At 45.7% G+C, this 24,743-nt stretch overlaps 1 protein-coding gene across 1 annotated transcript in view; it reads left to right on the top strand.

Annotated features, from left to right (window-relative positions):
- LOC147422484 (dynein-1-beta heavy chain, flagellar inner arm I1 complex-like) overlaps positions 1–24,743 on the top strand; it is a 345,996-nt gene that overhangs the window by 180,815 nt on the left and 140,438 nt on the right. The window lies entirely within an intron of this gene.

The following is a 24,743-nucleotide window of genomic DNA, read 5'->3' as shown; positions in this document are numbered from 1 at the left end:
ACGGGTGGTGGTCCAGTCGACACAGTGACCAGCGCACCACCTCCACAGTTCGGAGATAGGCTTTAGCTGGAGTGGTTATTTTGCAGTCGTTGGTGGCTCTTCATGTTTGTATATATCTGTAGTTGTTTGGGGTTTTAATTATCCACTTTGTACGGTTTAGCGTCTAGTCTCGAGGCCAGAGTTTTGCACGCTACTGGCACTCTCCCTGCATATTGGAGCCTCGACACCCCCATTGTACCTTGAGTCCTGAGCTTGGAGCTGTGTGTGCTGCCAGCCAGAGTTGTATGGTTCTTTGAGCTTGTCAAGTTCCATTGAGTTGAGTCTGCAGTTGTATTTTGAGTCGTATCGTATTGTGTCTTGAGTCATATTCCACTTCTGTGTTTGAGTCATGTTCCAGTGTGATGTTTCTTCTATTGGAGTGAGGTTTCATGCATACTGCACTGAGGAGCATCCACTCTAGAGAGCACGACACCTTTTCCTCGCTACAGGTGCTCTCATTTTTGGCACGCTCGGTGGGACATCAACTGAAGTCTCACTCCGTTGCGGCTACAGGTCGAGGAGCTACCTGATTAAGATTAAGCTATCGGCTGCGTTTAGATTAAGCTCTCGTCTGTTTGTATAAGATCTCTGGTCTAGTTTGGTCTCGTCTAGCTTCTTTCGACCAGCTTGGTCTAGTCTCTGCTCCTGGTCTATCTATCACTCGTCCAGGTCTAGCCAGGGTCTAGTCACTTGTCCTGGTCTAGCTGTCTCTCGTCCAAGTCTAGCTAGGGGCTCTAGTCACTCGTCTTGGTCTTGGGGAGCCTAGTCCATTGTTTAGATTAAGCTTTCGTCTGTTTATCTGAGATCTCTTGTCTAGTTTGGTCTCGTCTAGCTTCCCTCGACCAGCTTGGTCTAGTTTCTGCTCCTGGTCTATCTGTCACTTGTCCAGGTCTAGCCAGGGTCTAGTCACTTGTCCTGGTCTAGCTGTCTCTCGTCCAAGTCTAGCCAGGGGCTCTAGTCACTCATCTTGGTCTTGGGGAGCCTAGTCCATTGTTCAGTCAGTTCATGCCCCCAATCTTGGGTGGACTCTTGGTTATTTTATGACACATACAAGGCAGTCAAAGGAGTCACAAAGTCCACTACTCAGTCCTCTGAAGTACTACCACAGAAATCGTCAACCATTTGTGCCAAGTAGAAGTCCACCAGCCCCATACCCCTACCCTCTTCTCACACAGCTACCTCCATTCCCTCAATCAGTTCTACACCTCCCCAGGCTCTAGAGCAGATGGCCATGGGAGGAGCTCACAAGTCTTCTGGCTAAGGTAAATATAAAGTTTCCAACTTTCAGAGGACTCTCCACAGAGGATGCAGATGGCCATGCCATGAGATTTGTCTCCTTCTGCAGGGGTCGTGGGCTCAACAGAGAAGACGTTTACCTAGTGCTCTTCCCATCAACATTGGATGGCTTAGCCGATAAATGGTATAGTCAGTTTGCTGAGAACCATTCTACGACTTGGGCTACATTAAGACGGGAGTTTTGTGGAGCCTTCAGACAAAGGAACTTCCAAGAAAAAGTTTTGGATGAGCTGGCCAACCTAATGCTCCAGCCCAATGAGACTTTTGCAGAACCTATGACCAGAACAAAGTCTCTGGTCTCTAAGCTTCCCAAGCAACCAAGCGAATTTATGGTGAAGAAATCGGTAGAGAAGGCTCTTTCTAAGTCTTCTCAACAAAAACTCAGAGAAAGTCTCCGACGTGAATCCACTCTTGAGGAGTTTGTTGTTGCTGCTACTAGGACAGAGGCGCTTGATTTGTTCCAACGCCTCGTGATGTGGAGGCTTCTCCTGTCTAAGCGAGAAGGACCTCTCTTCTTGAAGAGCCCGTTGTAGCTTAAGGGCTTCTAGTTCCCTGCGTAAAGAAGTTAAGTGGTCAGATGGACTTTCCAAGAGTACAGAGGCAGACTCTACCTGAGGAGAGTCGTTGAACAACCTTCTTGCCCCCTATGGTCATCTAAACCACATGCCACCATTGCAAAGTATGACAAGCACTTTTTTGCCTCACAGTTTTTATCATGCCAATGCTCCCTCAGCTCCTCAAAGCTTCTACACCTCAGCCTCCACCTCTCTGCAGCAGGAGCAGAGGCCACCTCGTCCCCCATTTCGTCCATCAAATCGGCCCATTTTATGCTATAGATGCAGAGAATATGGGCATTATCAAAGTAAGTGCCCTTTACCCGAAGGGTCCCCTCCTTGCCGTCACTGCCCTAAGGCAAAGGACCACTACAGTAAGGATTGTCCCAGTCAAAGCGCATCCAGGTCTTCAGGCCCAAGTCAGAACCAACAAGAGTTCACATTTGCTAATCTCAACCTAATAGCACTAAGCCCTATCCCTAAGCCGTCCCCGGCTACTCATGTGGTTACCCCCAAGGATAGACAACGGCAATTGGAGGAGCCTGCTGGCGTCCCCACGCGGGCACAAAGAGCAGCTCTTGGTCTTGGCCTTCGAAAGGTCCACTTCATCCATCTTCACTTTCCCCTTCTAGTACACCTGACCCAACTGATGGGCAGTTCACTAGTGCTAAAGGCCGCCCTCCCTCCATGCAAATTGATATTGATGAGGCCTTTCTGGAAGCAGTGGCTGATTTGCAACATATTAAAATTTTAGAGGATGCCGTGATCAAAAGCACCAGGCCGACAGCAGAAGCCATCTTGAAGAACACCTTTCAGCAAGTGTCACTTTATGACATGCTCCGCCTCGATGCAAATCTACGAAGTGACACCCTTACAATCATTTAGTCTCTGTATCCAGGTGCACAACCTAGTGGCGGGCACCTCCCTGTTCAGCCCTTAGAGTCCTACATGATTTCCTATCCCGCCGCTCCCCTCACCGATTACAAGAGTCCTCGTCTCACTGTATCTATTCACGGGCATCAGTTCTCCAGTGTCATTGTCGATGGTGGATCTGGCATCAATCCGATGCCAGAGTTCACGATGCTGGCGTTAGACCTGCAGCCTACCCACCCTGCCCCCTTCACCATTACATTGGCTGACCAGAGGACAGTCTACCCAGTGGGCATAGTAGACAAGGTGCTTATGCAGGTACAAGACTTCACTTTCAACTTGAATTTTGTTGTGGTCCGTCTTCCCTAGGTTGAGGAAGGTTTCTCCTTGCTCATCAGTAGACCTTGGTTGCGGCACACAAAGGCACTTCACGATTATGTGGATTCATACTCCTGGCTTCCCAATGCAACCAATCCGACTTGAAGGAGGTATGGATCCAGTGGCTCAAAAATAGTTCTTTGTCAGTGAAGTCCAAGCCCGACATCGAGCAGCCTACCACACCAGATGGGTCCGACGAAGATCTTCTGTAGTGGTTGGAGGCTACCACATCGCTACCATGCTATGTGGTCTCTACTCAACCCTTGCTTGACGATCCACCCTCTTTCTCTACTCCTCTAGCTGCAATCAGTGAGCCACACCCTACAGTTGCAAGTGAGACAGTCGCTCAGGACCATACTTCTGTGGGCCCCTCATTGGAATCCATCAGTCTTGGTGAACCTATAACGCACCACAGAAGGGGAAAGAAATCTCCTTTACAGGAGTTCACCAACATCTTCCCCTATCCTCCTCTGTACTTGATTCTTCAACCATGCCAAGGCCCCCTGCTATGTCTGAGGACTTAGCCTTCGAGGAGCTTCCACAAGGTTGGTTACAAGAAGAGTATGTTGATTTTCACATAGATTAGACATTGGCCCATGATGTTTTGAAGCTGCAAGAAGCGACTTAGTCTTCATCCTCTGATGCACCTCACCAGTGACACCTCCGGACCCGGTCAGAGAAGTCAACCTAGGCGACCCGGACGACCCTCAGCACATCCTCCTAGCCTCTGATTATAGGATCATCCCGCGCTACTCGATCAGGTAGTCTCATTTATGCACTCCTTTAAAGATGTTTTTGCCTGGTCTTGGAAGGATTTAGAAGGAATTCCACCAGAAATGGGTGTCCATACTATCCCTTTGGTTGAAGGGGCCAAGCGAGTCATCAAAGGTCGGGCTTACAAGCTCAACCCTTGGTATCCCGAAGCTATCAAGAAAGAGTTAGAAAAGATGCAAGAAGCAGGGATCATTGTGCCAGTGGAGCACTCTAAATGGCAATCACCCACGGTCATTGCACCTAAAAAGCAATTAAATAAAATCCGTGCGTGCATCGACTATCGCGCGCTGAATAAACTCACTCCACCAGTTGTACCTACTCCTAGCTCCCCAGCTGTGCCACTAAAGGGTTCTCCAATATCATCTTCAGGGGTAGCTGACTCTACTTCTTTGTTTCACCTTTCTCAGAAAATATTACAAGACTCAAGGGATGCTATCGCCACCATAGAGCTAGGAGCAGAACAATTAGCTGCCACGCACCAGCACCACTCCACCACATACGCAGCTATGGAAGGATCTCTGAAAGTTGCCGAGAGTGCCATCGCAGATCGTGATGCTACAATTTTCGCATTGCAACAAGCTTTGAAGATAAAGTCGGAAATAATTGAAGACCTTAAAGCACAAGTACAAGGATTTTGAGAAATGCTTCTACATGGAAATAGGTCTACCCAGGCTCCGATGGGCGTGGGGTATGGATAGACCGAATCAGGGACACCAATGCAGACTGTAGCAGCAGGTCCTTCTCAGCAATTTATGGGACTCTACACACAGCCTCCAATTCAGTACTACAATCAACAGTATCCTCATGGGTTTCAGTTGTCGCCATTGCCCCACATGCAAAGCGTTCCTTGCTGTGACGGTGTTGTTGGTGCACACCGCCATGGCTGTGTTACTCAACGTTCTCAGGGACAAGTGCTAACCTCTGCCCTGCAGCAGGTGGCTGCTCCTTTCACACGCGGCCAAGTTATGGACAGCAGAGCCCAGCAGCCTCTAGTCCAGCAGCAGGGTTCCACCATTGATTTGATGGCTCCACCTCCAAAGACTGATACTTTGAGTGCGGTTGTGGCGACTACTCTTTCTCTTGGGTGACTGCATGACACTCTTTTCTCGATGGCATAACAGTACTGGTTTATTTTTGCAATCTTACGGTCTTTTAGTAGTTTCAGTTGTTTCTCTCACCGAGACGATGAGTGGTCTTGTGGCGGGCAACCTATAGCAGGGCTACAGTTGTGAGAGTGCGCGTGTGCGGAAAGAGAGAGAGAGAAATGAAATGAAATAAAATGATATATTAACGTCTACAAGAGGCCAAAATGACCTATGAGACCAACTGATTACAATGATGAGTCTAGTACCAAGTCAGGGTACAAACAAGAAAACTACAAACAAAGAACTGATAGGAGTGCTACCGACTCCTATGGGTGGCTGGTAGACTGAGCAATGGTATCACCATAAAGGTACAAAATGGGGATAAGTGTCACCATGATACAATATAGCAGTAGCATGAAGCCTATCCCGATCGACATTCTGGGTGTCGTGCTAGAATCCTGTGGATCCTCTGCCGCAATCTCCGCCGGTGCTGCGTGGCTCCCCTCCTCAGTCGCGGTCGTCTCGATCTCCCTACCTCTGTAGCTCGATCAATGAGAGTACCGCTGATGTGTGTATGGGTGGGACCCGAGCTCTCTGGTGGTGGTGTCCCCTCTGACTCTGTGGTACTCAGACTGAAGAAATCTGAGATGCGTCTCTGGGACTGTCTCTGTCTTTGCCCATTCAATAGAGCGTCTCTATGTCTCTGAATCTCAAGTAGGAATATTCCGAGACATCTTTGATCCTGATATCTCATGACTTTGTCTAACGAGTCAAAACCATCTCTGAATAGACAATGAAAGCGTCCACGTATCTCATAGTAGACTGTGCAGCGACATATGTAGTGAAATTCTGTCTCTGGCTCTGCATGGCATAACTGACATATCCTACTGTCTGCTGGTATGCCTCTGAATCTACCTGTCTCAATCCCAAGCTGGTGTGAAGATGTGCGAATCTGGCCAATAGCACATCGTAACCTATGAGATAGATGTATGTCCATGTAATTGGGCCGTGTGACAAGTCCGTCTGTTGTGAGTTGAAGAAGATGTTCTCTATAGAAAGCCCTCTTCGTACCCAGCTCCCGTGATGGTTCTATCCATGTCCTCTTGCTATCAAGCTGGATAAGATCCTGCCGAATGAGTCTAGTAGTCTCCATCCGTGTAAGAGCCAAGGATGGTGCATCAAGAGAATACTGGAAAGGGGGCAGCCTGTCCATGCTGAAACCATGCCTCTGAAACCATGAGCTCATCTGTGCATACCAACATGATGTATCTCCTGTAATGCATCTTCAAATGAAATGAAATGTTATATTAACGTCTTCAAAAGGCCAAAGTGACCTATCAGACCAGAAAGTTACAATGCGGTGTATCTGATACAAAGTGAGATTAACAAAATAAATTAAACTAGGATAACAAAATTTAAATACTGTGGGACCCTAAACTAAGCAGTACAATGTGAAGACAATATGGGAGGGGAGTAGAGATTCATCTTCATCTGCACTCTGAACGACGAAAGAGTATGGCTTGAATCCTTTGCTGTAGCCTCCTTCGAAACTGTGTAGATCCTCTTCTCCATCGGGGTCCTCTAGATCTCCCTAGCTCCAATGCTCGGTCTATGAGAATGCCAGTAGTGCGGGTAGACCTCTCCACCGTTGGCTGCTCCTCTGTCTGTTCTTTTGGGTGTACAATATCTAGTGTAAAGAAATCTGTGATCTGTCTCTAGGGATGTCTCTCTTCAACTCTCCTCAGTAAAGTTTCTCTATGCCTGTGTAACTCAAGTAGATATAGCCCAAGACATCTTTGATCCTCATAACTCATGACCCTAGATAGAGGCCCAAAACCTTCTCTGAATAGACAATGAAAACGGCCTCGTATCTCATAGTACACTGTGCAATGACATATGTAATGTACTTCTGTCTTTGGTTCTAGATGGCATAAGCGGCATATCTTGCTATCTGCTGGTGTCCCTCTGAATCTACCAGTCTCAATCTCGAGCTGATGTGAGGACATGCGTATCTGGCCAATGGCACAATGCAAACCATGCGAAAGATGCGTGTCCATATAGCTAGGTCAAATCACAAACCCATCCCCCGTGAGGTGGAGAAGATGCTCGCTATAGAAAGCCATCTTCCTGCCCGGCTCCTGTAACGGCTCTATCCATGTCCTTCTCGTGTCCGGTTGGATCAGATCCTGACGAATGAGTCTATTAATCTCTACCCGTGTCAGAGACCTCAAGGGTGCCTGTAGAGAGTATTGAAAAGGAGGCAACCTGTCCATGGTGAAACCATGTGTCTGAAACCATGATGCCATTTGTGCATACCAGCATGATGTATCCCCATTAAGAGCTAGTTGTCTGGAGGACTCTAGAGCCACCCTGGCATATTTGTCTATGGTAGTATCCCACAGATTGTGTACAAAGGAGACTGATCTGGTAAGCGCCTCAATCTCCATAGGAGGGGCAGCTAATTCCGCTCGAATGATATCATGCGGTACGGAAACCTTGGCCTATAGAAGGTCCTCAAACCTTGGCTTCTTCGTACGCCTCCAACCATCCTGGCCTATAGAAGGTCCTCAAACCTGCACCCCAAATAACAAAGTAGAGGCAACCAAAGTATCAAAGAGCCATAACTTTGTCCTAGGTTCCTGGAACTTAACCTGCGAACACATCCTCTCCATTCCTCCCAGAGCCGCACCAGCTCTAGTTAGTCTAGCTTCTGCTGCTCTTCTCAAAGAAAATCTCGGCCCAGTAAAGACTACCCCCAGGTAGGTGTATGCATCTGTATACTCCACAATCTCCTGACCATATTTGAAAGTAGGTATTGATCTCCCGACCCATTGCGGTGTGGTGTTAAACACCATAACCTTGGTTTTACCTAGGTTTACACACAGTCCACTATCCTCTGCAAAACTGCGTAGTGCATCCAAATGTCGTTGCATACCTTCTGTTGAGTCAGACATCAGCACAATATCATCAGCATATAGCAACAATGGGATCCACGTCCCTGCCAGCTGGGCACCCCTGTCACCCTCTCTATCAATGTAATCGGACACCTCATCAACATGCATACCAAATAGAGTAGGAGACAATGGGCAGCCCTGTTTCACTCCAATAGTAGAGTGAACTAAATCAGATACCCCTTCCGAAGTGCGTACATGTCCCACCACTGATCTGTACAAAGCCATAATCCCCCAAATCACCTCTATGGGCACCCCCATCTCCTGCAGTCTGCGCATCAATCGAGCTCTTGGTACCATGTCAAATGCTTTGCGAAAATCCACAAAGCTACAATAGATCCGTCTCCCATGTGCTCTGCCCTCCTCAATGATGGCCCTGAGTGTCAGAATATGATCAAGGGTGGAGAAACCCCTCCTGAAGCCGGCCGAACCCTTTGCTTGTGCACCCTCGCTCTTTGCCCAATTACTCAAGTGTTGCTCTAGAATAGATGCATACAACCGTGCCAATGTGTGTCCAACCATAATAGTGCGGTAGTTCCCAGGCTCTGTAGGGTCACCAGCCTTGAAGATGGGCACAATATTAGGCAACCTCGAAGTCTCACGTAATCTCTCACACATGGTACGATTGAACAACACTGCGAGAACCTCCATCAGCATATCCCTAGCATGTATAAAGTGCTCCGCTACTAAACCGTCATGATCATATGCCTTCCCGGTCCTCATCCTGTCGATGACTCTTTGTACCATATCAGGTGTAAAGAAAGTGCTCGTAGATGGGCAAGGCTTGGTAGGGTCTGGAAGGGGTTCCAATCCAGGAATCGTATATAATGATGTCGCATTGGCCCCACACATCAGGTGAAGTAATCATTGGTGGAGGGTTGACATGCCTCTCCTGAGTCCCTACTCAAGAACATCTGATATAAGTCTCCCTCCATCTGAGCCAGGTAAGCTCACTTCTTCCGTCACACAAGGCGTCGGAAAGCAATCCGAGACTGTCTGTAAGTGATGACTCCTAAAAGAAGATCCCTCTAAAGCTGGGATCTCATCTCTCTGCACTCGTCATCATACCAACTATTGTGGGGCATGCTCCCAGAATGTCGTCTCTTGCCCTGCTGAGTGTGTGGGTATGCCACTGATGCAGCCCCATGCAGTGTCTCAATCAATAGAGTGGTGCACTCCTCCACTGAGAGGCCCGTACCATTTTTGCGAGTTGTGCCTTCCAATAGACGGTCCCAGATCTCCTCTGTATAAACGAAATCAATCTCTGGTGTAAATGTATAGCGGGTGTGTGACCTGCCTCCTGATGTCTGGGTTGTACTATACTGAAATTTAACGGACAGTGTCAAGAGAGCATGATCCACTGCTATGCCCACTGGCCTGGCTCCCTCCTGAATGCAGGGGACAAAGCTCAGTTGTGTCATAACATAATCCACTGTACTGGCCCCATGTCTGTGTGGAAAGCATGTGAAACCGGCTGCTTCGGGAGATCGCTGTAAGCCATTAAGTATGGCTAATCCATGTGTAGTCGTCATTTCCATGAGGTATCTCCCATACCCCGTCTGCTCTCTGTCATCTGAGCATCTGTCAAGTCCCAACTCACCCACATCCAGCTCTCTAAGCATCTCATCTGAAGTGTCGTAGAAGTTTGTCTGCGAGTTGCCCGTTCGGGCATTGAAGTCCCCTAGGAGAATGATATCACCATCTCTAGAAAACTCCCATATGTCATCATCTAGAATAGAGAAAGGCGACTGCCCTCTAGATGCAGCATACACGGATGTACTGGGAGGAAAGTAACATATGGCAATATATAGTAATCGACCTATGTCAGCTCTCAGTCTCACCCACATATATCTAGCATGATCATCTCTTCGTACAATATGCAATAATGGTTGTAGTTCCTCTCTAAATAGTATTGCTACTCCTCTTGAACCTCTACTCCCATGCTCAGATCTCGCATTTGTCCTGTGAGCTGTCTCCCATCTGTATCCCATCACAGGTGGCATTACCTGTCCAGGGGCTTGATGAGTCTCTGAGAAGAATACAATATCCTTGTCTTTGAAACTGTCCTCAAATGCACCGACGTCCAACCTCATAGACCCATTACAATTCCAGGTAGCCATCTTCAGTGTGGTCTCATAGGTCTCGCACCATCATGAAGTGCGCCGCTCTAAAATCACCACCCATCCATCTCTGTAAAAGGCTATCTTTTCCTTCTCCCTTGCCGCTGTAATCTCTGGCATTACCTCTCTCATATGTGCGAGCTGTGAGAAAGTCAGGTCATCCCCGAGGAAAATACCTGTCGTTTTGAGAGTAGGCCTCTTCCTCAAGAATCCCTTCTTTTCTTCCAACGAGGGGAAGCGTAGTATGAGAGCTCTCCCCTTTGAAGATTCTCCCGTGCCGTCACTTTTCTTACCTACCCTCCATGCCTTTGTGTGCAAAGGCTTCTCCATCCCCATCATGGATATAAGGCTTGTGACCTCTTTCTCCACATTTTTTATGTCCTTGAGACCGGTCACTCTCACATGTAGTGCTTGCATCCACCTTCTTTGTTCCTCTTCAAGGGTCATGTTGATAAGCGTCGGTGTACAAGGGGTTTCTTGACCTTTCCCTTTCTTGGTGAACTCAATCCATTTTTCGGCCTCGTCCGCCTTTTCTATGTCCTTGTTATCATCTCCGCCCATGAAGATGTCTTTGCCACACTCAGTTTCTCTTCCTCTTGATCATCCTAACCTGTTCCTTGATTTCCTTGATTTCATCTATTACCGAGGGCTGAAATTTGCCTTCCTCTAGTCCACTGCTTACTCTATCCGCAAGCTCCTGTTTAAGGGCAGAGACTTCTTTTTTGAGTGTCCGTATCTCGGCGTTTGGGTTCTCCTGTTTGAGGGCTGAGACTTCTTCTTTGAGTGTCTGTATTTTTGCGTTAAGGCTCTCTTTCTCCTTCTTCCATTGTGCGCCTTCATTGAAGACTATCTGAAGGAGGTTGGCCTTCTCCTTCCACCATCCTTCCATCTCTGTTTTCCACTCCTTCATTTCCCTCTCCATCTGCGCCATCCGCTTGTTTGTGAGCATGAAGGTTGCCTTTGCACGCGACTTGCAAATAGGTGAGACATTGACGGCTTCTGTGTCCTGTGCAGGGGAGATTGCTTCTATGTTTTGTTGTTCAAGGGCTCACTTACTCGCGGCCTATGCAACCAGTAAGTGGTAAACAGTCTACGAGAGAGGGGTAACTCACCTCAACTCGGGAGCCAACACCGCTCTACCAAAAAAGAGTACAATGGGGTTCAGAGCACCACGGCTCACCCTTCCACTAGTGTACAAAAGTGTGGGCTCGAGTCCCACTCGAGAGACCAGCAAAATCCTCAAAAATGGCTCGACACTCTGGCTCAGCTGAGGCCAGGTGGAGGATACAGTCAACCACAACCCCTTGAGGGTGCAATACACTATCAACCCGCTGCGGGCACCTGTCTCCGTCATACAACGCGTAGCCCCACCAGGAGTGAGCAAGCTCGAGAGAGTGCGCCTATGCGACCTAGTCACCTGCTGCGAACCTGTTTTCGCCACCTGTTTTAGGATTTCGTTACCTGCTGCGAACCTGTTTTGAGTTTTTCGCCACTTGCTGAGCACTGTTTTAGGGTTTCGTCACCTGCTGCAGTTCTCTTTTAGGGTTTCATCACCTGCTGCGAACCTGTTTTGGGGTTTTCCGCCACTTGCTGAGTACTGTTTTAGGGTTTCGTCACCTACTGCAGGTCTGTTTTAGGGTTTCGTCAACAGCTCTAGTCGTTGCTTGAGCGTGGAAAATCTAAGAGCGAGCGTGTGAAGGTTTCTGCCCTAACCTGCGCAACAATCCCTGCTTCTTGCCTGCGTTTCGCCTAACCTTAAATAGCTATTCGTCACCCTTGTAGAGTCGCAACCCTTCGCTTTACGCGCGCGACAGAGAGAAATGAAATGTTATATTAACGTCTTCAAAAGGCTAGAATGACCTATGAGACCAAACTGATACAAAAGTGGTGAATCTACAATGTCTGGGTACCTTAGGACTAAAGTACTAAGTGTGAAAAGTGTGAAAATAAATATGAAAACCTAAATACAAACTATTAAATAAACTTCTTATGAGCCTTCTGGGTATCTGGCTAGAATGCTTCTAATCCTTTGTTGTAGTCTCCTCCGGTGAAGTGTGCTTCTGCATCTCGGTCGTGGTCGTCTCGATTTCTTGACCTCAATCGCCCTGTCAATGAGGGTGCCTTTGATATGAATGTGGGTACTCCTTTGTGCTGGCTGCCGGCCTCTTGCTTCTCCTTCCACTCCTGCTTCTCTCGATCCGAACAAATATGTGATCTGCCTCTGAGGCTGTAGTGCTCTTTGTCTTCTCATTAGATTATCCCTGTGCCGATGTAGTTCCAATAGGTACAAGCCTAAGCATCTTTGATCTTGGTATTGCATAACTCTATCAAGAGGTCCAAAGCCTTCTTTAAATAGGCAATGGAAGCGCCCACGTATCTCATAGTATACAGTGCAGTGGCATATGTAGTGTAATTCTGTCTCCGGCTCCATTCCGCATAACTTGCAAATTCTGCTCTCAGGTGGGATTCCCCTAAATCTGCCAAATTCAATTTCCAACTGGTGTGAGGATGTACGAATCTGACCAATAGCACATCTCAAACCATGAGACAGGTGGGTATCCATGTAGCTCGGGCGAATCACAAATCCATCTTCAGATAGCTGTAGGAAGTTTTCTTTGTAGTCGGCCATCTTCGTGCCCAATTCTTGTGTAGGGTCTACCCATGTCCTCTTAGTATCCAACTGTATAAGATCCTGACGGATGATTTTATTAATCTCCGTTCGTGTAATTGCCAGTGATGGAGCCTCAAGAGAGTATTGGAAGGGGGGTAATCTTTCCATACTAAACCCGTGTCTCTGAAACCACGAGGACAGTTGCACATACCAGCATGATGTATCCCCTTTCATTGCTAATTGTCGAGAGGATTCGAGGGCCAGTCTAGTGTATCGGCCATTATTTGTATCCCACAAACCATGTATAAAGGACACTAATTATCCTGATCCACAGATGGTCCCCAAATCTTGACCCCATAAAGCATAGCCGAAGCCACCACAGTACCAAAGAGCCAAAGTTTTGTTCGTGGTTCCTGAAACTGCACTTGTGAACACATCCTCTCCAACCCTCCCAAGGCCGCAGAGGCTCTGGACAATCTAGCATCCGCTGCTTTCTTAAGAGTAAACTTCGGTCCTGCAAATACCACACCAAGGTATGTGTATGCATCTGTGTACTCTACTGTATCCTGGCCATATGCAAATGTAGGTCCTGATCTCCTAACCCACTGCGGTGTGGTGTTAAACACCATAACTTTGGTTTTACCCAAGTTTACCGACAGTCCACTGTCCTCCGTGAATTTATGTAATGCATCTAGCTGCCTTTGCATTCCATCTGGTGATTCTGCTATCAATACAATATCATCTACATACAACAACAAAGGGATCCATGACCCTGCAAGTTGAGCACCTCTCTCACCCTCTCTATCAATCTAATCTGATACCTCATCTATGTACATACCAAATAAAGTAGGGGACAGTGGGCATCCCTGCTTCACTCCAACGGTGGAATGAACAATGTCGGAATCCCCTTCTGGAGTACGTACATAACCAGTTACTGACCCGTATAAGGCCCTGATCCCCCAAATAATCTCTTTGGGGACCCCTAACTCTTGCATCCTGCGCATCAATCTGGCCCTTGGTACTGTATCAAAAGCTTTCCGGAAATCCACAAAGCAACAATACATCCTTCTCCCGCTTGCTCTTCCTTCCTCAATAATGGCTTTGAGCGTAAGAATATGATCTAAAGTGGAATATCCTCTCCTGAATCCATCTTGTCCTGTTGCCCTTATGCCCTCATTCTCTGCCCATCTACTCAATTTTTGTTCAAGAATGGATGCGTACAGTCGGGTCAATGTGTGACCTACCATAATGGTACGGTAGTTCCCGGGTATCATAGGATCCCGTGACTTGAAAATAGGTACGATAGTTGATAATTTCCAAGATTCAGGTAATCCTTCACACATGGCCCGATTAAACAGTCGAGCAAGGACTTCTGAAAGTAGATCCCTGGCATGGATCAGATGTTCTGCTACTAAACCATCATGATCATATGCTCTTCTTGTCTTCATCTTATCAATGGCTTTTTTCACCATTTCCGCAGTAAAGAAAGTACTAGTAGCAGGGCATGGCTCTAGCGGATCTGGTGGTGGAGGCTGTCCAGATACCATATATAATGATGTTACATATTGACCCCAAATCTCAGGAGAAGTAATCGTTGGAGGCGGTGAGTGCTCGTGAAATAAGTGCCAGGCCTCATGTGAGTCCTGACTCAAGAAGAGCTGATATAAATCCTTCTCCAGTTTGGCTAAAAATGCCCTTTTCTTGTGACGTACTATATGCCAAAGAGCAATCCGAGACTACTTATATGTGATGATCCCAAGTGTAAGCTCTTTTTGGACCTGGGTTCTCGTCTCTCTGCATTCCTCGTCATACCAACTGTTTTAAGGCATGTTCCCAGATCCTCTCTTCAGATCAGGTTGAGTATGTGGGTATGCCTCTTGTGCTGCTCCATGTAGTATCTCTGTTAACTGAGAAGTAATCTCCTCTACAGTATATACTGGCTCAGCTGCCCACATGCTAATATAGATCTTTGCCACATAGATTGAATCAGTCTCCGGCGTGAAAGTATATCTTGTGTGTGTCTTCTTCTGTGCGCTCCTTGCCGCACTGTCGAAGCAAGGGACTTGCCAATACACCGTATGCGAGCCACAAACGGCTCCAAGCACACAACAAGCCTAAACTAGCAAGCTCAAGAAAACAAAGGGTGTGTCACTCACCGCTCTACGCTCGCCTTCGTGGTGGATTCCTCGCCGCGATGAAGAAGAAGGTGCAGTCGTGCCGCGCTCAACCGCTTCGCCGCCGTCGTGCCTTCGTAATGCTCGATCGCACACACACTCTCCCTCTCCCTCTCTCTCACACACACACACACAAGGAGGTGAAGAAGAAGAAGATGGAGATGGAGCAAGAGCACTCTTCAATTGCACAAATGAGAGAATGAGTAAAAATTAGGTTTAGTTGGCTTTTATAGGAGCTCACCCCATTCACACTTGGGCGCCCATGCTTAACCAACTAATCCCTTGAATGTCCAAGTTAAAGTGCGCCTCTCATCGGCGATCACTCTACCTTTCCCTATTGGTCCGACAAGCCCGGTACCTGACTCTATCGAATACATAATACGCGTCCATCGTAGGTGATGGGTGTCCGTATGCCGTGAGGGTTAACATGCCCCCCTTCCTGATGTAGATTCCGTCCTCGGAAGCTATTGAGTTGAAGCTGGTTCGTCGAGGTGGAAGAGCATTTGAGATGAATGTCCTTAGCCTTCTTCAGTCACTGCAAAATCAAACAACATTGGCACAGTAATTGCATTCTCTTAAAAAGCATATGTAGTTTTAGGTAGACAAATTGATTGGTCAAAGAATTTCAAACAATTTGGTAGCAATGAACATTAAATTTCAATGTAATCAAATGCATAAACAGATGTAAAGGCAAAAAATTAAACAAGTCTGGGGTCGCTAATTTGACGGTCGAAAAGCACTAGAGATCGAATATTAATACCATGGGTAAGCTTCTTAATTTTCTGTGGTCAATTAAGTTGTTTAATCGCGAGAGCCAAGTATTCATGTTCAAGGGCTGACTAGAGGCTATATCTAGAAAACCTTGTAGTTAAGCTACCATAAAAGGAATTTCTCATGAAATCATCGCCTGGCTGATTACTTTTTCTTTGACCCCCCAAGGTCTTTTCACAGTGATTCAATTATGATGTGTGTGCTTATTTTGTATGCCTTGGGTTTTTTGCTTTTCAAGGAAAAGCGCCCACACTGGGAACCTCTAGGGCTCTAGTACCATAGGCAATACATGTGAGTGAAGTACCAAATCAAGCTGAGATTTCTCTTCCAGCTTAAAATTTTACATTGTGGCACTTTGATTGTTTGCTTGTTCATTTTCAGCATTTAAATTTTGTAACTTTGGGGGGTCATATAACATTGTTACACTCCCCAGGCTCATCACATTAGTAAACTCCCTTTATAATACTTAAGCTAAAGGTCACTAGGGTTAAGCCCACTAGAAAGCCCTAGTACATTTCACACAATGCTGCCTAAATCGGATTAAGAACCTAAGTAACCATTGCTTATTAGGAAGGCATTCCCCATGGTATTAAGAGAAGATTTCTAATACCTAGCTTGGTCAAACTAGCTTAGTCGGACTGCTTGATTTTTACACCTAAACAAGTGATTATGACAAAAGATTGCATTGAATTAAATGTTGGATACTAAGCCAATGCGCTGAATAGTATGCTACCAATCACAATCAAAGCAGACAAACATGGATGCAAAAAAGATAAGGGCAATGCTAATGGACAAGAAACACCTGTTTGTGTTGATGGTCGCGCTTGATATGAAGTGTGAACGAGAGAAAGGTTCCATGAAGGTCCAAATCCTATCAATAGCAACACGCTCCTGTACACACTAGGAAACAAAAGGAATACCTCCAGGAGGCACATCAGTGGGAAAAATTAAAACTCCTAAAAAACAAACTCAAAACACAATCTAGACCCCTAACCTACCTATCTGTCACCCCTTTTAGAATCAAGGAAAGAGGATATTATATAAACCGGGTGGCCACCCTAAGGCTAGGCCTCTATCCTCATCATCTAGATAAATAAAATCGTTGTCCGTGAGGCCATAGTCTTCCTCGGTCTCTATTAGTTCCTCTTCATCATCCTCTTGTGCAAGCATGCTAATCAAGAACCTCGTGATGCGTGGATACTCATCTTGTGCAAAAGAATAAGCATGTGCCATTGGAGACACATTCGCCACTGGGTAGGGATCACTAGTTAGCCATAGACGTATCAGCCATTCTAACTCCTCAAAATTTCTCTCACATGCAAGGCTCTCTATCAAATCCCATTCGCAAGAAAGTATAGGGTAGCATACGTAGAACACTTGTTGAAAAGACAAGGGGTACCTTTCATCAAAAATAGAAGTGCATGCCTCTGGTGAAGTAGCCATTTCTGACAAGACAGATAGATTTGGTTAGGCCTTTAAAACATAAGAGTTGTTTTTGTGTGTTGCTTGACTTGACACGGTGAATTTGGACTTATATGTAAGATCTGATAGGGTGCTCTCTCATTGCTAGGCGCTCTTGCTCTTTACTATTTTTGTTTTTTTGTGAGTATAAGGCTATATATATACATTCCCTAAGATCGGAGATTAAGAGGTCAGGGAAAAAGGTTGAGAGGGAAGCAAGTGAATGATGGATGTCCACAAACACTCCCCCCTTCCTTGGGTAGATCATACCGTTTGAAATGAGCTTGTCACCCTTTGAAACCAATTGTTCCAGTTGGTAATAGGTGAGGATTTTTGCCAGTAGTTTTCTATTACCCTAGGTGCCTCGTCAAGTTGTAAGGGTGGTAAGGTACTCTCCCAGGATTTTATTTGCAACGTTGTTGTAGGTGGTGAACTTACCCCGGAAGGTGCAAACTCTTTCGTGCTTGGATGGATATGTACAGTGGTAGGTGGAGGTTGTGTCGAAGCTTCTATTTGCATATAGGAACTACATGAAGAGCAAGAAGCTTCATTTGATTTCCCTGTTCCTGAGCTAAGTGGAACAAATCGTTCTTTCTTTGGTACCCAAACTAGCTCTAGAACGGGTGTGTAACATTCCATGATTTTTTCCTTTCCGCGATTTTCAATTTGTTTTGGAGCCACAGGATTGGGTTTACATGGGCCAGGTGACAGGTAAGAGTACACTTTACGTTTGGGCACCCAGATTTGATCATTTCCTTCATAGTATCCTTGGGCTTCCAATAGTCGTTTAGGAATCCAACGCAGCGTTTCTTTACATTTCTTGGAGTGAGTGGTACGGTTCTTACTAGGTTTCCGTTTTTTTGCATCAACCATGCTCACTACAGAGGTTTTAGGGACCCACTTGTATGTTTTCTCTGTTATATTAGGATGGTTCTTGTGTGTCTCAAGCTTTCTTTCAACTACATTAGTTGAAGCTCTAGAGAGTTGGGCTATGGGGACGTATGGTTCAACCTCCTGGACATGCAATGTCTTGGGTTTTATTTCCTTGGGCAATATCTCAGGGACTATGGCTTGAGTGGTAGGGCTAAGAGTTGGTTTTTGCGTTGTAACACCCCCAGTCCCCCAATCAATAGTGCATTTGGTGGCTATCATCCACGTGCGGCCTAGGTTTATATTACCCTCCATAGTTCCAGTAGGCATGACCAAAAAGTCTTGAGCTACCACCCCATTGTCATAACTGACAGAAGTGTGCCAGATTCCAAAAACCGCAGTTTTTTTCTTGTTGACACCCTTGACTTGGATAATACTCTCAGATAGAGGTGGCTGCCCTAACTGACACCACACCCCATAGGATAGCAGATTGTATTTAGCACCCGTGTCCAATAAGGCGTTATATAGCACTTTTCCATAGGCACTATTTAACTCAATGGGGTATCGTAGAGGTGTGTCAGAGTCCAACCCATCCTCTTCGATTTCCACGTGGAATGCATCTGTGACCCCAAGGTTAGCCTCTCGTTTTTGTCTTATACATTGTTGTCGCTCCTTAGCCTCAGCTTGAGCTTGTATCTTGTTTAACTCGGTTTGTGCTTTGGCGGCCTTCTTTTGATGAATGGCCCGTAGTTCTTCTTGGCTTAAAGGATCATAATATCTTTTGAATTTACTCCCATTGAGGAATCCAATGGTTTCAACTCCATCAAGAGTTTCCACACGAAGGGTACCTTGTGGGGTAATTTCACATACTCTATACGGTCCTTTACCAGCATATTTCAACTTTTTCTTCTCTTTACGTACTCCATACATAAGGACTTTATCACCAACTTTGATATCCTTGTCCTTCACATGGCGATCAAACCACTTCTTTCTCCGATCCTTTTCCACAAGAGCATTTTGCACAGCCAACTGTCTCTCTTCGTCTAGTTTTTCTAAGATAAACAAACGCTCGGTTAAGGGGTTACCATTCCATCCTTCTTGCGAAGCTACCCTAAGACTAGGAATGACAAACTCCCAAGGCATAACCGCTTCTTGGCCGTATACCATTTTGAATGGCGTACAATTAATAGCCACTTTATAAGCAGTACGATAAGCCCATAGAGCAGATGTCAACTTCAAATCCCAATCAGTGCGATGAGCTTCTACCGTCTTGGTTAAAATAGAGATTAGAGTCTTGTTGGTGCTCTCGGCTTGTCCATTAGCTTGCGGGTAATAAGGTGTAGACTTATGGTGGGATATCATAAAGGTCGTGGTAAGCTCTCTTATTACCTCATTTATAAAATGGGTACCATTATCACTAACAATTTCAAAAGGGCAACCAAATCTTGTGATAATATTCTCAAAAAGAAACTTAGCTGTTGTCCTCGCGTCAGCTTTTTGTGAAGCCTTAGCTTCAGCCCACTTTGTTACATAGTCCGTAGCAACTAGAATATATCGAGATTGAGTGTTGCGAGCTGCGGGACTAATTGGACCTACAAAGTCTAAGCCCCATTTTTCAAATGGTTGGGTTACTTTAATAGGATGTAAGGGCATTCTGTCCTTGCGCTGTGTGGTCTTGTAACGTTGGCACTCATCACACCCTTTTGTAAAAAGTGATGCATCCTTAAATAAAGTTGGCCACCAATAGCCTGATTGCAGCACCTTTCTAGCAGTCGGGTCCCCTGAAAAATGTCCTCCTGCTATGCCCATATGTGCTTCTTGCAAGATATACAAATATTCATCCTCGCGGGCACAACGCCTAAGAATATCGTCCTTGCCTAATCTATACAGGGTTCCGGCAATCAAACAATAGGGTTCACATTCTTTTACTAGCCTTCGAGCGATATCCTTACGAAGTTCCTTGGGTGGAAAACCATTAACTAAAAAGTTAACAATGTTCTCACTCCATTCAAGCATAGTCTCAACTATGAATAGGGAAGTATCGGGTAATTCATCATCAACTCCTGTAGGGGCTTCACCATTGGGTATGCGAGACAAATGATCAGCCATGACGTGCCTTTTACCGGGTCTCACTACAATCGTGAAATCAAACTCAAGAAGAATTAACAACCATCGTGTGATTCTTCCTGTGGAGCATGGCTTGTTTACCAGATACAGCAACGCTTGATGATCCACATAAAATACAAACTTGTTTGCCAGAAGGTAGTAGCGAAATTTCTTTACTGCATAAACCATTGCCAAACCTTCTCGCTCTGTAGTGGTGTAGTTCCTTTCAGCATCGTTCAATTGACGGCTTGCAAAGCTAATGGGATAGTCCAATTTATGTTCTCCTGGTTGAGTGAGAACACACCCAATAGCAAAGTTTGATGCATCAATATGCACATGGAAAATGACATCCCAGTTAGGTGTCCTTAAAATTGGAGCACTTGCTAGTGTTTTCTTCAATTGTTCATAGGCCTGGTCACACTCTTCAGTCCATTTAAATTCAATGAGAAGCTTGTACAAAGGACGTGCTATCTCAGCGAAAAATAAAATAAACCGTCGATAATAACCCACGTGTCCCATGAACCTTTGAACTCCCTTGTAATTGGTTGGTGGTGGTAACTCTAGAATCACTTTAATTTTGCTCTCATCGGTTGAGATACCATTCTTGGATACTATATGCCCTAAAATAACTCCATGCTTGACCCAAAATTGGCATTTGAACGGGTTCAATGAGATACGATATAACCTACATTTTTCAAACACCTTCCGCAAACATGATAGATGTTCTTTCCAAGAAGAGTAAACACAAAGGTCGTCTAAGAAAGCTTCACAAAACTCTCTCAAATATTCTTTAAAAGCAGTGTTTATTAATCGTTGGAATGTAGCAGGGGCATTTGTTAAGCCAAAAGCCATCACACGAAATGCAAACATGCCAAATTCTGTGATGAAGGCAGTTTTAGCTTGGTCCTCTAGCGCTATCGTGATTTGGTTGTAGCCTGAGTACCCATCTAGAAAGCTATAAGCTTCCTTGCCTGCAACTCTTTCGAGTACATGTTCGGAATATGGTAGGGGGTAATGGTCTCTTCTAGTAGCTGCATTAACTTTTTTGAGGTCCACGCACACCCTGAGTTTCCCATTCTTTTTTGGCACGATAACTATTGGCGACACCCATTCAGAGTGTTCAATAGGATATATGAACCCACATTTGATAAGCTTTTCTAGTTCTTCTTGAATGATCTTTGCGTACTTAGGATTCATCGGGTAGGGTCTTTGTTGTACGGGCTTCGCAGTGCTAATCATAGGGATTGTATGTTGGACCACAGAAGGCGGAACACCTTTCATATCATGGTATGTCCAAGCGAATACGTCCTTGAATTCCTTGAGAAGCTCTTTGAGGACCACCTCTTCAACTTCTGTGAGGTCTTGGGCAATAAAAACAGGTTTTGATTCTTCACCGGGGTCAGCTAATTCTATTTCTTTAACTATTGGCGGACCATCATAGATTCCATTATTCCCATCGATAGGTATTCTTTGGGCTTTTGTGTACACAACCTTTGCTTCCCCTGTGGTGTAAGATTTGAAATGTTCTGGTGCAGGATGCAAGTCTGTGGATTCTGGTTGTGCGTTGGTTTGTGCTTCCATTTCTGCTTTCTTGTGTTGTCGAGCTAACTCTTGGTTTTGACGCCTCCTTGCAGTGCGGCTCAACTTTGGCTTGTCTATGATCTCTAATTGGGCTATGTCATGGGGTCGTGGTCTACACCACATAACATTTTGGAGATATTCACCCCAATTGTCTACCAATTTTCGATGAGCATCACATGCTCCTATATAACTGAGCCATTCTGCTGAGGATCTCTTCTTGTTTATCCTAGCACGTACATTGGCTCGATATCGACGCCTCTTAAGGTTTTTCTTTTTCTTATTTGAGACCTGCTTTTGATTTGCATTTAGATCTGGCTCACTAAAGGAGTCCTCGTTGGTGTCCTCTTCACTCTCGGAGGAGCTATCATCGGTTGATGTGCTCGATCCTTCCGAATGTTTTGACTGTGAACTTGCTCCACTCTCTAATTCATGAGATTCAGAATCCGTTTCACTCTGGGAGTCAGTGTCCAAGTCGTGTTGGTCAAAGTCTTCTATTGAGCTATCAGTGTCACTGTCAGATTGGTCCACAATTGCCTTGCCCTTAGAAGATGCATGTATGGCACTTATCATGTTCAGAGGTGCAATTTGTGGTACCTCTTCCCCCTCTGGTGTGACCCAAGTGGTTCCTCTATTTCCCCAGGTATCTATGGTTGCAGCTAGGTGTACCCAATCCACATTGTCCGACTCAGTCATCCCAGGTAGGATATCCATATAAGGAGAATCTTGGCCAATGTCTGTATCCTTCTTACAAGTGTAACAATATCGTAGTGGGGCCGAGTGAACTGTGGTGTCAGAGCGATGATCAATAATGGTTTTACTCCCTAAGGGGTGTACCTTACCAGTCACCAAATCCACTCTAAGGACAGAGTCTTGGAATTGCAAATAGACATGATTTTTAGACCAATCGTGAACCATTTGTGCTTCCCTCATGAATGGTCGTCCTAAAATCATTTCATATGACATAAGGTGTTTAGAGAAATCCATTACAATGAACGTATGTCGTACCTTGTGTCCTAGAACTTTGATCTTAAGATCCTTGAGCATCCCCATAGGTTTGGCTATGGTACCATTTGCCATCTTTACCACAATGTTAGTAACACTGAGGCGGGGTTTTCCCATGGATTCCCAACAATCTTTTGTAACGATGCTAACTCCCGCACCACCATCAAGAATTCCCTTTATAGTTAATCCCTTGGTAGTGATGGGTAGGGTCGCATTAGACTCGTCGCCTTCAAAATACTGCCCTAATTCGTTAATGGGTACCTCGATCACAGACTCGTGTCCATCTAAGTCAAGTGATTGCACATGATTTTCCTCATCAATCATAATCGAGTCAGGCCTATTTGGTTGCGCAAACTGCGGTAATCCCGTTCGTAGCTCTCCGTTAAGGAATGCTCGAAGTGCAAGGAATAACTCAGGATCTCCATACAGCTTTGCTATGATCGTGGTTCGGACCTCAGAAGACATGAAGTCCACTAGTTTGGCAACATTCATTGGCGTTTTGCAGGGTGTAGGTCCTTGATTAGGAACTGGTGAGGATGGAATCTCATATTCCTCAATGGGATCAGGTATTCCTTCGTTAAACATCCTTTCCAACAAGAAGGGTGTATGCTCACTTTCTGATGTCCTGTCCTCACTCCCTTCTTGGATGATACTAGATATGGCTAACGGTCTATGGTTCATGTGGGGTGGATGAACTTGCGTGGGAAACACTGTGTCATGAATTTTGACCTGCATGGGTTCTGGTTCTAGTTTCCTTTGAGTCTCCTCCACTAAACCTCTTAGATGTTTCACCTGCTCAATCTCGTCTACTAGGTTTGGATACGTCCCAATCTTCTTTTTACGATTTTTTCCTTTTTGCCCCTGCGGTTTATCTTGGGGGTCTTGGATTGGATTTGGAAACACTTGTGGTGTTTTCAGAGGCTCTTTATGGTTTTCTCTCATTCGGTTTTCATTTGGTTCCATGTTACGGTTTTCTTTGTCGGTCTTTCCCTTTGTGGTATTGGTTCTAGTCTCCATTGTCTCGACTGAATCTGAATCATCCTCGAGGTCATTCATATACACGGGGTCATCTCCTGTTCCTATGTTTGTTTTGGAACTTGGCTTTGAATTTTCCGTATTCTGCGACTTCTTCCTTCGTGTCTTCTTTTTCTTTGCTTGGATAACTGACGCGGTATCTCTCTCTTCGAGGATATGTCCTAGCCCTTGAAGCATGGACCGTGTAATCGCATAAGCGGGTGCAACGGGTGGTATTGGCGATGTCACACTAGCAATTTCGACCAAATTCAGGGGTGTGATTTTAGGCGCATTTGGGTTATAGGGGCATTGGGAAATCAAGTGATCTATGCCACAACGATTACATGTGAGTATTGGCATTGCAGACGTGCTCCCTTGATTCATTTGCATCTGTGCAGCATTCTTTTGCAGCCTAATAGGGCACTCCGCTACTCGATGTGGTCCACCACACTCGTAGCATTGAAGAGGTGGCCTCCTAGCCTGGGTGTTGATATTTTGACCTCTGGATGCGAGAGCAGCAGCTTGATAAACCGGCTTGACTTGTCCCCAACAATCTTCCATGTAGTATATAGGACATTCTTCCAATGTATCAAGTCCGTAGGCAATACTAGTGTCTATTTCCTCCTCACAACCATCTGCATAAGCGTTTGATGGCTCGCAACCCACTTGGTTCATAGGGGCGACTCTTGGATGCGGGGGCTGCGGTCCTAGCACAGGAGGTGGTAGCGGTGTAGCTTGTACAACATTTTGAGATCTAGGGACCATGTGTTGCGGTAGTTGCTCAACAGGTGAAGTAGGCATCAATACAGGAGCTCGAGGTGCATCCGTCCAGGCTACAGGTGGTCTATTTGCCATCATACGTTTGATCATTAAACAATCCTTAGCTTGGTGACCATACCTACCACATGCGTTGCAAGTTCCATTAAATTTTACTCTAAACGTAGGGCACTCACTAGTGCTATGTGGACCTAAGCAAATGGAACACCATTGTTGCTCCCTTCTTGGATACATGTGACTATTTTGAGGGGGTCGATTATCCTTAAGAGACTCTTGGATTGCCTTGGTGAGGTCTGTCAAGAATGTCTC

This window comes from Adiantum capillus-veneris, chromosome 27, assembly GCF_014529385.1.
Source record: "Adiantum capillus-veneris isolate H3 chromosome 27, ASM1452938v2, whole genome shotgun sequence".
NCBI classification, from domain to species: domain Eukaryota; kingdom Viridiplantae; phylum Streptophyta; class Polypodiopsida; order Polypodiales; family Pteridaceae; genus Adiantum; species Adiantum capillus-veneris.
Note: the sequence above shows the minus strand (reverse complement) of the source record. Positions and strands in the feature narration are given on the sequence as shown.